This window comes from Heterodontus francisci, chromosome 5 (assembly GCF_036365525.1).
Source record: "Heterodontus francisci isolate sHetFra1 chromosome 5, sHetFra1.hap1, whole genome shotgun sequence".
NCBI lineage: Eukaryota > Metazoa > Chordata > Chondrichthyes > Heterodontiformes > Heterodontidae > Heterodontus > Heterodontus francisci.
Genome location: NC_090375.1, coordinates 60,149,825 through 60,165,392, shown reverse-complemented (window position 1 = coordinate 60,165,392; position 15,568 = coordinate 60,149,825). Strand labels below are relative to the sequence as shown.

The 15,568-nt window shown below is 44.1% G+C and overlaps 1 protein-coding gene across 11 annotated transcripts in view; it reads right to left on the bottom strand.

Moving 5' to 3' along the window:
• LOC137369872 (microtubule-associated protein 4-like) overlaps positions 1 to 15,568 on the bottom strand; it is a 546,551-nt gene that overhangs the window by 295,893 nt on the left and 235,090 nt on the right. Inside the window, exon 1 of one of the 11 annotated variants that reach the window (XM_068031533.1) lies at positions 2,705 to 2,899. The exons of the other annotated variants lie outside the window; for them this stretch is intronic. The gene's annotated coding sequence lies outside the window, so the exon portion shown is untranslated. Of the gene's footprint in view, positions 1 to 2,704; positions 2,900 to 15,568 lie in introns of those variants that run through there. 11 annotated transcript variants of the gene reach the window in all.

Below are 15,568 nucleotides of genomic sequence, written 5' to 3'. Positions count from 1 at the left end.
TACTAATCATGCCCCCTGCGTTCACATCCAAGTCATTAATATATATGACTATAGTTCATGAATTGATATGGAGGTTGAAATCACCAAGGGTGAGAAGTCACTCGTTGCAGAGGCTGAGGGAGGAAAGCAGTGAAGATATCTCGGTAAAAAAATGTTAATGGTACTGGGTGGATGGTAGTGAACAAAGATTTTAAATGAGAGATAACAGGAGTGAAACAAGATGAGATGCTCAAATGAGGAGAAAGTGCCAGAGGAGTTGGGGGTCAGGCCAAGGGGTGATTTGCTGATAAGAACCACACAATCATCAGCACCACAGTCTTGACAGGGAAAATGGTGGAAGGTATAGCCAGGTGGGGAGGCTTCATTTAAGGGCAAGGTGTCATCATCCCTCAGCCAGGTTTCCATCAAGGCCATGATGTCAATGCAATTATTCATGGATCGCCAGTGAACGGACATTCTGGAGGGAGAGGCAGTGAGAGCTGATCCGCTGGCAGAGTCCATGGGGTCAGCAGTGGGAGGGGCAAGTTGGATGGGATGGAGATTGGCAAGAGTAGCCCCCAGCAGGCACATTGGGCGGGAAGATCGATAAGAAAGTAGGATGGGACAGTTGCGGTTGCTGTTGCTGTTCGTAATGACACTGCACCAAGTGCCTCGATGGACCCTACAGAGGATGCCAAGAGAGGCACAGAGAGTAGCTGTAGGCTTATCGAAGAGGGAGACAGGCCTGGGGTGGTGGCAAGAGAATAGGAAGGTCGAGTACTGAAGGATTCGGGTAGGGATTTGGGAGGGGCGAACACCTGAGAAAGGGAAGTGAAAGGAAGAATGACAAAAGGAGATAGATGTCTAGAAGGGGTAAAGAGAAAACCATTAAATTAAAAGGGAGAAAAAAATTGAAAATAGAAATGATGGCCTTGGGTCCAGAGCAGCAGCCAAAATGCACACCTGAATAGACAATGTGAAACTCAAGCTACATAGGTCTAGTAATATAGCAATTATTAGGATACATAAAAATACAATAGTAAATAGAAAATAGATTCGCAACAATAGGAGGGAGTCCAGAGCAGTGTTCCTTCTTACTTCCCTTCGCTGTGATCAGCCCCTTTAAGATTGTTATGCTGCTGCGCACGCATGCATCTAAAAGCATGCTTGTGCGCAGCCTGTTTGTCCCTTATACAACACATTCCCGATTGCTGCACTTTCATGCACCTACAGTTTAGAGGGAACACTGGTTCAGCGTGAAAGTCAGGTAATACTCAAATTACATGTTTAGAAAATTTCTTTTTTAAAAAATGTACCATTTTGGAGACTGCAGAGAGCAGCTTATATTGCTATGTGTCGGAACAAAGGAGAATGTAGTAGTTTTACAAGAATAGCTTGCTGGGCCACTTAAGAGTCACGTGTAGGCCAAGTCAAAGCAGGTACCTTCCTTGAAGGGCACGGTGAGGCAGTTCGGTTTTCACAGCAATACGACAGTTTCCATGATCAGCTTTTCTGGTACCATTTATTTGAATCCAATTTCACAACTTGCCATGGTAGGATTTGAGTTCACAACATTTAGATTGCCAGTCCAGTGTAATTACCATTATTCCACTCTACCAGAATAGAAAAGGCAGGATTGAATACTTTCAAAGATCAGCTTTAAAAATGGTTTCTCATAGGAGATAATATAGTTAGCAAATGTGTGAACAACATACAAGATTCTCTGTGGTAGCCTGTTCTACATTCTTACCAATCTTTAGGTAGAGAAGTTTCTCCTGAATTTCCCACTGGATTTATTGGTGATTGCCTCATATTTATTACCCATATTTTTGTCTTCCCCACAAGTGGGGACCTTGTCTCTACTTTTACTCTATCAAACCCTTTCATAATTTTAAACACCTCTATTAGGTGATCACTCAGCCTTCTCTTTTTGAAAGAAAAGAACTCCAGCCTGTTCAATCTTCCTTTATAAGAATAATCTTTCAGTTCTGGTTTCATCTTTGTAAATCTTTTTTGTACTTTCTCCAGTGCTACTATATCCTTTTCATAAATGGAGACCAGAACTGTACACAGTGGTCTTAAGTGCAGTCTAACGAAGGTTCAGTAATTTAAGATGACTTCTCTGCTTTTCAATTCCATCCCTCTAGAAATGAATCCCAGTGCTTTAGTTCCTTTTATTATGGCTTTATTAACCTGCATCACAGCAGCTTATCAAGTAAAAGACTTGCATTTATACAGCGTCTTTCATGACCTCGGGGTGTCCCAAAGTGCTTTATAGCTAATGAAGTACATTTGAAGTGTAGTCACAGTTTTCATGTAGGAAACACAGCAGCCAATTTGTGCACAGCAAGGTCCCACAAACAATAAAGTGATAAGAACCAGATAATCAGTTTTAGTGATTGATAGCTGACTGTCAGCGCAATGTTTTTAAGGATCAAAAATATTGAAGTAAGGTGTTATAGGTTTATGAAGCATTCAGTACATGCAATAGTACTTAAGCACACACTTAAATGGTAGTACTTACAACCACAACTGATGGTTGGTTGGAGATTCAAATGCGTTACAGTTCTGAGTTGAGTATCTTATGCCTTTACGAATCCAACAACCAGTTTTCATACATTTCTCTCACTCCCTCCTGACAACCCACACAATTCTTCATTATGTAACAATATAAATGTTAAAACACAATTCTATGTAAGGAGAATTTAATTAACTTGTCCCTTACCAATAACTTCAGTTTCCCTAAATGAGTTCTTTTTCCATTAAGTATAACTCCATTACTTTGTTATCTTATCACTAGTTTCACTCGTATTCCATATAACTGCTACTTCACCAAGTGAAACCTTTAATTATGACTGTCTTTGTTTCTGTAGCATGCGTACCAATTAAAAAGAACAATGTATGCCCAGGGGCTTTCCTTTGAAGAACTGTTTTACCGCCCTGTTATCTAATGATTAAAGTTCTCTGAAACTTATGAATGAGTATTCAATTAAGCCTAATTACTTCATCCTGAAACTGATCATTGCTGCAGGGTCAACCCTGGTCTGATAGCCCAATGGTACTTTGAATTGACCTATACTTCCCTGTTTAATAGGCAAAGGTTAAATATCAACATTACTACAGCATCATACACTATCACTAAAGTGAAACTAGGTTTCAAAGTTATTCCGGTAACATCAACAACAAACATCAGACTGAATTCAGCAGCTCTGTTGAAACCTAGCAGGGAGCAGAAGACTGCCAGACAGAATCTAACACTCTGGGGAAAACTCCCACACATCATTGAATGTCAAAATAAGGACAAAGCAGCTCATTTGCAGTCCTGTTATATAGACAAGCATACATTTAAAATTTGCCCAAAACACAAGTTCTCTAAATCATAAAACGCCATTTAGCACATTGGCATCAATAGTACGAAGTATTTTTACAAGTAAACCACATGTTTAAACGTTACGCCAATACATTTCCTGTGCAATAATCTTTATTATCTCAAATTCCTCTAACCACTAGCACCAGTGACAGATCTGTAACTGCCAGTATTCCACCCCTAGTGTTATGAAGTTCAAAATATTCTCCAGACACAACCCAAGCTGGGAAGGACAAAAATCTACAATTGTAGATATTATTGAGTGGACTTATGAAAAATTAATAATTTCAATTTACTGAATCCCTGACGATACTACATGAGGCAGGGAAAATTTTTAATTTTGAAAGCCATTACTGGATTTCAGTACTCAACCAGTTAAAGCAAGCTCAACTACTGCAGAGAAGCTTTGCTGTATTACACAAAGCACTCAGTGGGGGAAAAAAGAGAAAAATTGCATTCTAAAAATAGCAACGGCAGAACAAAGATGACCTGAAAAATTCCGCTGTAAATGACTGCAAAGGGAAGATGGATGTTGGTCTTCAGAATACCTTAATTCATGAAGTGCTGAATTTTTTTGCCGTTTCCAAAGATCAGTGTTTTTGAAATATCCTTTTGACCTCCTCTGTACAAACCAAACACTTTAGAGAAAGATTTATTTAAAAACATTTTTTTTTTCATTCTCGGAACATGGGCATTTGTTGTTCATCCTTAATAAAAACAAGAAATGCTGGAACCACTCAGCAGGTCTGGCAGCATCTGTGAAAAGAGAAGCAGAGTTAACGTTTCGGGTCAGTGACCCTTCTTTGGAACTGACAACTTTCAATGTAGTATACTGTATTCGCTGCTCACAGTGTGGTCTCCTCTACATTGGGGAGACCAAGCACAGACTGGGTGACCGCTTTGCGTAACATCTCCGCTCAGTCCGCAAGCAGGACCCTGAGCTTCCGGTTGCTTGCCAGTTCAACACTCCCCCCTGCTCTCATGCTCACATCTCTGTCCTGGGATTGCTGCAATGTTCCAGTGAACATCAATGCAAGCTTGAGGAACAGCATCTCATCTACCGATTAGGCACACTACAGCCAGCCGGACTGAACATTGAGTTCAATAATTTCAGAGCATGACAGCCCCCCATTTTACTTTCATTTTTAGTTATTTTTTCTTCCTTTTTTTTTACATTCTTTTTTACATTTTTTATAATTTTTTTTTGCATTTATTTCATTTCTTCTTAGTTTGTTCAGTTTGCTTACCCACTGTTTTTTTTTCAGGTTTGCACTTGCTGCTGTTCAATATTCAGTGCATTAATACCTAATCTGTACTAATGCTTTGTCTTTCAACACACCATTAACATATTGTTTGCCTTTGCTCCATGACCTTTTGGTCAGCTATGTGGCCTGGTCCAATCTACACCTTCTCCTTTGTTATCTCTTGCCCCACCCCCACCTCACTTGCTTATAACCTGTGACTTTTCTAATATTTGTCAGTTCCGAAGAAGGGTCACTGACCCGAAACGTTAACTCTGCTTCTCTTTTCACAGATGCTGCCAGACCTGCTGAGTGGTTCCAGCATTTCTTGTTTTTATTTCAGATTTCCAGCATCCGCAGTATTTTGCTTTTATTTTGTTGTTCATCCTTAGTTGCCCTCGAGAAGGTGGTGGTGAGCTGCCTTCTTTGACTGTTACAGTCCACGTGGTGAAGATACTCCCCCAATAGCGTTAGGTAAAGTGTTCCAGGATTTTGACCCAGCAACAGTGAAAGAATGGCGATACATGCCCACATCAGCTGGTGTGAAACTTGGAGGTGATAGTGCTCCCATGTACCTGCTACCCTTGTCCTTCTAAGTGGTGGAGGTTGCTGGTTTGAGAGCATCTGTCAAAGAAGCCTCGGTGTCTTGCTGCAGTGCATCCTACAGACATTACACTCTGCAGCCACAGTGCCCAGGTGGTGGTTGGGCTCCCGATCAACTGAAACTCCTTTACCCTGGATAGTGTCTAGCTTAGAGTGGTGGTGTTGACGCTGCACCTATGGAAGCCATTCCAGCACACTGCTGAATTGTGCCATGTAGGTGGTGGAGAGGCTTTGGCAACTTGTGAGAGAATACCCAGTCTCAGACCTGCTCTAGTAGTTACGGCATTTATGTGGCTGGTCAAGTTGAGCTTTCGGTCAGTAGTGATCCCCCGGATGTTGGAGGCCTCAGCGATGCTAATGGCATTGAATATCATGAGGAGATGGTCATTGCCTGGCACTTGTGTGGCATAAGTCACTTTTCAGCCCAAACTTTTCCTAGTCTATCTGCATGCAGGCATTAACTGCTTCCTTACCTGATGAATTGTAAATGGAGCTGAACACTCTGCCATCATCAACAAACAGCCCTACTTCTGATCTTATGCTGGAGAAAAGTTCATTGATGAAGCAGGTGAAGATAGCTGGCACTAGGATGTTGTCTCGAGGAACTGCTACAGCGATATACTTGATCTGAGATGACGGGCTTCCAACAACCAAAAGCTAGGTATAACTCCAGCTCTACTTTACCATCAACTATCTTGACCCTCCACTGCTTTTAATGTGTCATGCTACTTGTTACACATCCAGTATTGGATGAAGAAATTACTTCAAAATAAATATGAGGCAGACCACAGACATCTTCGTTCCCCATTAAAAATCATTTTCTAGCCACTGACTCCATCATTCTCCCTGGCCGCTGTCTGAGGCTGAATCATATCATTTTCAACTTTAGCATTTTATTTGACCCTGAGACAAGCTTCCGACACCATAACCTCCCCATCACTAAGACCGCCCACTTAATGCTTCTCCACCTAATTGGCTGCTGAAACCTTCGTCCATGCCTTTGATACTACTTCCAAACTTGGCTATTTCAAGGCTCCCTTGGCCAGTCTCCCACCTTATATCCTCCATAAACTTGAGCACATCCAAAACCCTGCTGCCCGTTTCCTAACTCACACCATCACCCCTGTGCTTACCAACCTAGAATGGCTCCTGGCCCTGAAACGCCTCGATTTTAAGATTCTCATCCTTTGTTTCAAATCCCTCCACAGCCTTGCCCCTCCCTATCTTTAACCTCCTTCAGTCCTAAGACTTTCCTAGATCTGAGCTCCTCAAATTCTGGCATCTTGCACATTCCCAATTTTCTACACTCCAGCACTGGCAGCTGTACCTTCAGTGCATAGATCCAAAGCTCTTGAATTCCCTCCATAAACCTCTCATCCTCTATTCCTCTGTCTCTCTTCCTTTAATAGCCTCCTTAAAATTTACCTGTCCCAATATTTCCTTATGCAGCAAATTTTGTTTGATAACATTCCTGTCAACCACCTTGGGACTTTTTATTACATTTTACTACATACTGCTAGGAACGATATAAGGTAAAATGGTTAGATTGGAAGAGGGCTAATTTCAATACGATGAGAAGGGATCTAGCCAGAATAAAATGGAGCCAAAAACTGACATGAAAAACTGTAACGGAACAACATTATCTTTAAGGAAGAGATGCTTCAGGTAGAGACTAGGTACATTCCAACAAGGGCGAAAGATAGGGGAACCAAAAAACAGTGCTCATTGAATAATGAGGTAGATAGAGATTATGATGAAACAAAACAAAAGGCTGTATGATGTATGTTAGGTGAATTCTTCAAGTGAGAACCAGGCCAGATACAATAAGTTGAGGGGGGAGGTGAACAGGAAATAAGGCTGGCAAAGAGAGAAAACAGCAATAGAGTGGCAGTCAACACAAAAGGGAGCCCAAAAATCTTCAATCAGCATGTAAACAGTAAGCGGGTAGTAAGAAGTGGAGTTAGGCCCATCAGGCATAAAGAGGGTAATCTATGCTTAGAAGCACAGGAAAAGGCTATAGAATACTTAATGAGTACTGTGTATCGGTGTTTGCTAAGGAAGAGAAATCTGACAAGTGGAGAGAGTAGAGGCAATGGATAGGGTAAAAATTGAGATGGATGAGGTACTGGAAAACCTAGCTATGCTTAGGGTAGATAAGTCACCGGGTCTAGATGGCTTGCATCCCAAGTTGCTAAAGGAAGTGGGGGTGGAGATAGTGGAAGGCACAGTGGCGCAGTGGTTAGCACCACAGCCCCACAGCTCCAGTGACCCGGGTTCAGTTCTGGGTACTGCCTGTGCGGAGTTTGCAAGTTCTCCCTGTGACCGTGTGTGCTTCCGCCGGGTGCTCCGGTTTCCTCCCACAGCCAAAGACTTGCAGGTTGATAGGTAAATTGGCCATTGTAAATTGCTCCCAGTGTAGGTAGGTGGTAGGAGAATGGTGGGGATGTGGTAGGGAATATGGGATTAATGTAGGATTAGTATAAATGGGTGGTTGTTGGTCGGCAAAGACTCGGTGGGCCGAAGGGCCTGTTTCAGTGCTGTATCTCTCTATGACTCTATGAATTGCCATAATCTTCAAATCTTCCTTAGATATGGGGAAGGTGCCAGGGGATTGCAGAGTGACAAATGTGATACCTTATTCAAGAAAGGGTGTAAGGACAGTCCTAGCAACTACAGGCCAGTTAGTTTAACATCAGTGGTGAGTAAGGTTTTAGAAACAACAATCAGGGGGAAAAAATCAACAGGCATTTGGAGAGCTGTGAGTTAATTAAGGTTAGCCAGCACAGATTTGTAAAAGGCAGATCATGCCTAACCAATCTAATTGAATTCTTTGATGAAGTAACAGAGAAGGTTGATTAAGGGAATGCAATAGATGTTGTCTATATGGATTTTAAGAAAGCATTTGATAAATTACATGAAGGTTGGTTAACAAACTTGAGGCTCATGGAATGAGGGTCAGTGCCCAATTGGATAAAAAAATTGGCCTAAGGACAGAAAACAGAAATCATGGTAAATGGTTGTTTTTCAGAGGATGGGAGACAGTGGTGCTTCCCAAGGGTCAGTGCTAGGTCTGCTGTTGTTTTTTGCTATATATAAATGACTTGAATCTTGGAATACAGAATAGAATTTCAAAATCTGCCAATGATACCAAACTTGGAGGGTAGGCAAACAGTGAGAGTAATACAAACAACCTGCAACAGGACATAGATAGGCTAGCAGAATGGGCAGACAAGTGGCAGATGGAATTCAATACAGACAAGTGTGAGGTGATACATTTTGGCAGAAGGGATAGGGTGAGGCAATATAGACTTAATGGCAAAGTTCTAAAGAGTGTGCGGGAACAAAGGGACCTGGGGGTGCTTGTGCATCGATCTTTGAAGGTGGCAGGACATATTGAGAGAGTGGTTTGCAAAGGCTATAGGATCTTGGGCTTCATAAATCGAGGCATAGAGTACAATAATACTCTGGTTAGGCCTCAACTGGAGCACTGCGTCCAGTTCTTCCAGTTCACAGGAAAGCTGTAAGGTGATTGGTTGGTGAGTAACTGTTGTTAGGGAGTATCTGTAAATAGCTAGGTTAGTACACTACTGTTAGGGTGCGTGTGTAATTAGCTACTGAGTCGACTGTTCTAGGTTATTATACTGCTATTGGTAACATTTTAGCATTGGCGGGGTATATTAATAGTGGTAAGGTAGATTAGTTTTGGTAAGTGTGACATTACAGGGAAGCAGGTAGATGATTGGTTGGGTGAGAGTTTGGAGCTACAAACTGCAAGAAGGGAAAGAGAGCAGTGAGGCACAGGGAGGTAGTCGGTGAGTATCTGGTGGGTATTTTCTATCTTACATTTTCTTTTTTCTGATTTTTATTTTTTCTCTAACATTAAAGTTTATATACTAAGTAGGTTAAAGTACCAGTAGTCGGCAGAAGGTTACTCGTTCGTTCATTCTATTTATAACCATTTTCTGTGTTTATTTAACTACCAATTATATTTATTTAGTTATTTAGAGATACAGCACTGAAACAGGCCCTTCAGCCCATCGAGTCTGTGCCGACCAACAACCACCCATTTATACTAATCCTACATTAATCCCATATTCTCTACCACATCCCCATCATTCTCCTACCACCTACCTACACTAGGGGCAATTTACAATGGCCAATTTACCTATCAACCTGCAAGTCTTTGGCTGTGGAAGGAAACCGGAGCACCCGGCGGAAACCCACGCAGTCACAGGGAGAACTTGCAAACTCCGCACAGGCAGTACCCAGAACTGAACCCGGGTCGCTGGAGCTGTGAGGCTGCGGTGCTAACCACTGCGCCACTGTGCAATAAATAATTTGAGGCATGGGAGGGCTGCTCACACCCGTCGAAAGCACATCCTCTGCCATGTGGGGAGTCCAGGACCCTATCCATGTCCTGGACAACTACATGTGCAGAAAGTGCCACCAAATGCAAAAACTTGAGCGCTGAATCTTGGAACTTGAGGAGCAGCTGGTGTCATTGAAGTGCATTCACAAGCATGGGAGATATGTGGATAGCATGATTCAGAAGGTGGTCACTTAAGAGAGCGCAGGCAGAGAGGGATTGGGTGGCTGTCAGACAGACAAGAAGGACAAGACAAGTAGTACAGGAGTCCCCGGAGGGCACCCATTTTCTAACCAGTATTCAGTTCTGAGTACCGATGGGAGAGAGGGTTCCTCTGGAGAGTGCAGCGAGAGCCATGACCAAAGCACCATGGGTGACTCAGCTGTGCAGGGAGGGAGGAGAAAAGACAGAAGAGCAATAGTGGTAGGGGATTCTATAGTTAGGGGAACAGAAAGGCATTTCTGTGGTCGCAGACAGGATGGTATGATGCCTCCCTGGTGCAAGGGTCATGGACATCACCAAGTGGCTACACATTCTGGAGAGCGAGGGTGCACAGCTGCAGGTCGTGGTCGACATTGTTACCAATGATTCTTTTGGGCCTCCTTATCTCGAGAGACAATGGATACGCGCCTGGAGGTGGTCAGTGGTTTGTGAAGCAGCGCCTGGAGTGGCTATAAAGGCCAATTCTAGAGTGACAGGCTCTTCCACAGGTGATGCAGAGAAATTTGTTTGTCGGGGCTGTTGCATAATAAAGGGTTGAGGTCCTGCAGACTGAGCTTAGGGAGTTAGGTAAGAGATTAGCAAGCAGGACTTCAAAGGTAGTCATCTCCGGATTACTCCTAAGGCCATGTGCTAGTGAGTATAGAAATAGGAGAACACACCAGATGAAGTGTGGCTGGAGAGATGGTGCAGGAAGGAGGGATTCAGATTTCTGGGACATTGGGACCGGTTTTGGGGAAGGTGGGACCTGTATAAGCCGGACGGTCTGCACCTGAACAGACTGGGACAAATATCCTTGCAGGAAGGTTTGCTAGTGCTGTTCGGGATGGTTTAACCTAGATTGGCAGGGGGATGGGAATCTGAGGGCAGTTTCAGATAGGGCAAATTCAGAGCAGGAACGGGAGGCAGAAAATTAGCGACTGACTCGGAAAGACAGAAGAAGCAAAAGTTAAAAAATGTGCAGCATAGGAATTCGGCAGTGTTAAAAGTTACTTATTTAAATGCAAGGAGTATAGTAAATAAAGCCAATGAGCTGAGGGCACAGAGAGACACATGGCAGCATATCATTGCTATAATGGAAACTTGGCTTAAAGAAGGGCAAAAATGGCAAAAATCCCCGAATATAGAGTTTTCAGGCAGGATAGAGAGGGGGAGAAAAAAAGGAGGGGATCTAACATTATTGGTTAAAGCTGTGAGAAGGGATAATATGCTAAATGAATCATCAAATGAGGCCATATGGCTTGAGCTCAGAAATAAAAAAGGGGCAATCACACTACTAGGAGTATACTATAGACCCCCAAATAGTGAAAGGGAGACAGAAGAACAAATATGTAGGCAAATTTCTGAGTGCAAAAACAATAGAGCAATAATAGTTGGGGATTTCAACTACTCTAATATCATCTAGGAAGGGCACAGAGGGCACAAAATTCTTGAATTGCATTCAAGAGAACTTTTTTTAGCCAGCACATAAGTCCAACGAGAGAGGGCGTAATTCTAGATTTAGTCTTAGGAAATGAAGCTGGGCAAGTGGACGAAGTCGCAGTGGGTGACGATTTTGGAGATAGCGACCATAATACAGTTAGATTTAGCATCATTATATAAAAGGACACAGATAGAAGGTAAAAGTTCTAAATTGGGGGAAGGCAAATTTTATGAAGCTGAGAGGTGATCTGACGAAAGTGGACTGGCAGATATTGAAGGAAAACGAGTGGCTAACCAGTGGGAGGCATTCAAAAGTGAGATTCAACGGGCACAGTGTAGACATGTCCCTACAAAGAAAAAAGGTGGTACTGCCAAATTTAGAGCCCTCCCCCCGGTTATCTAGAAGCATGCAGGGTAAGATAAAGCAGAAAAAAAAGCTATGACAGTCACAAAAAACTTAATACTTTAGAAAGCCTAGAGGAGTGTAGAACGTGAAGGGGTGAAGTAAAAAAGGAAATTATGAAAGCAAAGAAAGGACATGAAAAAATATTGGCAGGTAAAATGAAGGAAAACCCAAAGATGTTTTATCAGTACATTAAGAGCAAGAGGATAACTAAGGAAAGGATAGGGCCTATCAGAGATGTAAAAGCCAACTTATGCGTGGATGCAGAAGATGTGGGCAGGGATCTTAATGAGTACTTTGTCTCTGTCTTCACAAAGGAGAGAGATGGTGCAGACATTGTAGTTATAGAGGAGGAGTGTGAAATATTGGATATGATAAGTATAATGAGGGAAGAAGTACTAGAGGGTCTGACATCCTTAATAGCAGATAAATCACCAGGGCCAAATGGACTGTATCCCAGGCTGTTAAAGGAAGTCGGGGAGGAAATAGCGGATGCTCTGAGGATCCTCTTCAAATCTTCACTAGATACAAGCAAGATACGAGAGGATTGGAGGCCTGCGAACATTGCAGCATTATTTAAAAAGCGTGCGAGGGATAGGCCAAATAAATATAGGCCGGTCAGTCTGATCTCAGTGGTGGGCACATTATTAGAATCGATTCTGAGAGATAGGATAAACTGCCACTTAGAAAGGCATGGATTAATCAGGGATAGTCAGCATGGATTTGTTAAGGGAAGGTCATGTCTTACTAACTTAATTGAATTTTTCAGGAAGTAACAAGGAGGATTGATGAGAGTAGTGCAGTGGTTGTTGTTTACATGGAATTTAGTAAAGCATTTAACAAGCTCCCACATGGCAGATTGCTCAGAAAAATGAAAGCCCATGCGATACAGGGGAATGTGGCGAGCTAGATCCAAAATTGGCTCAGTGACAGGAAACAAAGGGTAATGGTCGACGGATGTTTTTGCGAATGGAAAGCGGTTTTCAGTGGCATTCCACAGGGCTCAGTGTTGGGTCCCTTGCTACATGTGGCATATTTAATGACTTGGACTTAAATGTAGGAGGCATGATTGGGAAATATTCAGATGACACAAAAATTGACCGAAGAGGATAGATATAGACTCCAGAATGATATCAATAGTTTGGTTGAGTGGGTGGAAAAGTGGCAAATGGAATTCAATCGGTGAGGTAATGCATTTGGGGAGGGCAAACAAAGCAAGTGAATACACAATAAATGGGGGGCTACTGAGAGGGGTAGAGGAAGTGAGAGACCTTGGAGTGCATGTCCACAGGTCCCTGAAGGTGGCAGGACAGGTAGACAGAGTGGTGAAGAAGGCATATGGAATGCTGTTCTTTATTGGCCGAGGAATAGAATACAAAAGCAGGGATGTAATGCTGGAACTATATAAAATGCTGGTTAGGCCACAGCTGGAGTATTGCATACAGTTCTGGTCACCACATTACAGGAAGGATATAATTGCTCCGGAGAAAGTACAGAGTAGATTTACAAGAATGTTGCCAGGACTTGCAAATTACAGCTATGAGGAAAGACTGGATAGGCTGTAACTTTTCTATGGTTCTAGTCCCCACACTTTAGGAAGGATGTGAGGGTCCTTGAGAGGGTACAGAGGATATTTACCAGAAGGGTTCCAGTGATGGGGGATCTTAGTTACAAGATTAGGTTGGAAAAGATGGGTTTGTTGTCCCTGGAGCAAAGGAGATTGAGGGGAGATTTGATAGAGGTGTACAAGATTATGACAGACTTAGATAATGACGGTACAAGGACTAAGGGACACAGATTGAAGGTTTTGGGCAGAGATGCAGGGGAATGTGAGGAAGAACTTTTTTAATGCAGTGAGTGGTAATAACACGGAACTCGCTGCCCATGAGGGTGGTGGAAGCAGAGACAATCAATAATTTCAAAAGGAAATTGGATGGGCACTTGAAGGAAATAAACTTGCAGGGCTACAGGGAGTGAGCGGGGGATTGGGACTGACTGGATTGCTCCACGGAGAGCCAGCATGCACTCCATGGGCTGAATGGCCTGCTTCTATGCCATAAATGATTATGACTCTAGTAAAGGCACTATATAAACCTATATTGTTTTTCTAAGATTTTACTGGATCTCAAATTGTTGCTCATACAACGGAAGTTTTTTTGAAGTGACGTGTACAGGCAAACACAGCCATCATTTTGCACACAAGATCTCACAAACAGCAGAAAGATTTTTTTGTTGCCCAGGGCACAAGACCTTTTGCTGCTCTTCCAATTGTGCTCTGGGATCTTTAATATCTATCCAAAACAGACAGACAAGGTGGAATTCGCATCAAAGGGATGGGCGGCACAGTGGCGCAGTGGTTAGCACCGCAGCCTCACAGCTGCAGTGACCCGGGTTCAATTCTGGGTACTGCCTGTGTGGAGTTTGCAAGTTCTCCCTGTGTCTGCGTGGGTTTCCTCCGGGTGCTCCGGTTTCCTCCCACATGCCAAAGACTTGCAGGTTGATAGGTAAATTGGCCATTATAAATTGCCCCTAGTATAGGTAGGTGGTAGGGAAATATAGGGACAGGTGGGGATGTGGTATATGGAATTAGAATAGGGTTAGTATAAATGGGTGGTTGATGGGCGGCACAGACTCGGTGGGCTGAAGGGCCTGTTTCAGTGCTGTATCTCTCTAAACCTCTGACAGTACCGAGCTCCCTCATTCTTGCAGTGGGTTGTCAAACCAGATAATGTGCTTAAGTCCTGGAGTGCTTCTTCCACACAACTTTCTGACTCAGACAAGATTGCTGCCCAATGAGCCCAGTGGACAATGCTGGACGACTAAGATGAATCATACCAATAATATCCCTTGGCATTGAATCTTTATTATCCCCAGCTGTACAGAGGTAGTATTTTTATGCAAACCTGATGAGAGCAGTAAATGAGTGTCACGATGACCACATATCAAAGATATCACTGAATCAAAACAAAAACATGGGTCTAGTGATTTGTAAGTACTCTGGGCAACATATTCTGGCAACATGCATATTCGACAAAGGCAGGAAATGGTTCTGAGAATCTGTCCGAAGTTTGGAAATCGCTGTTCCTGCCCCCAGCACCTGTCCAAATTTTTTTTTTCAAAGTCCGCCGGAAAAACACAGATCTGTCCAAAGTTCCCGCTCTCAGCAATGGTCAGAGAGACAAAGAGAGAGATGGAGGGGGGGGGACAGAGAGAGGGGTGGGGGTGACAGAGAGAGAGGGTTTGGAGGGCATGGGGGGAAACAGAGGGGGGAGGACGGGGGGGGGATTGGAGGAGGGACTATGGGAACAGAGGGGGGAAACTGGGGGAGGAACGGGGGGGCGGGGGAACAGAGGGAGGGGAAACGGGGGAGGGGGAACGGGGGGAACCAGAGGGGGGGGGGAAGAGAGGAGAGACGGGGGGTGGGGGAAGAGAGACGGGGGGGGGGGAGAGACAGACGGGGGGGGGGGGAGAGACAGACAGGGGGGGGGAGAGACAGACAGGGGGGGGAGAGACAGAGGGGGGGGAGAGACAGATGGGGGGGAGAGACAGATGGGGGGGGGAGAGACAGAGGGGGGGGAGAGACAGAGGCGGGGGGAGAGACAGAGGCGGGAAGAGACAGAGGCGGGGAGAGACAGAGGCGGGGAGAGACAGAGGCGGGGAGAGACAGAGGAGGGGAATCGAGTGGGGGCACGGGGGGGGGCACCGAGTGGGAGCGCAGAGGGAGGGAGCAGAGGGAGGGAGCAGAGGGAGGGAGCAGCGGGAGGGAGCAGCGGGAGGGAGCAGCGGGAGGGAGCAGCGGGAGGGAGCAGCGGGGTCACAGAGAGAGAGAGGGTCACAGAGAGAGAGAGGGTCACAGAGAAAAAGAGAGGAGAGAGAGAGGTGGGGGGGGGGGGGGGAGATCTACATTGTACCAGTCAGAAAATCGCAATGAAAACTTCTAATCATTAAGGTTTTTTTTAAATGGGTAA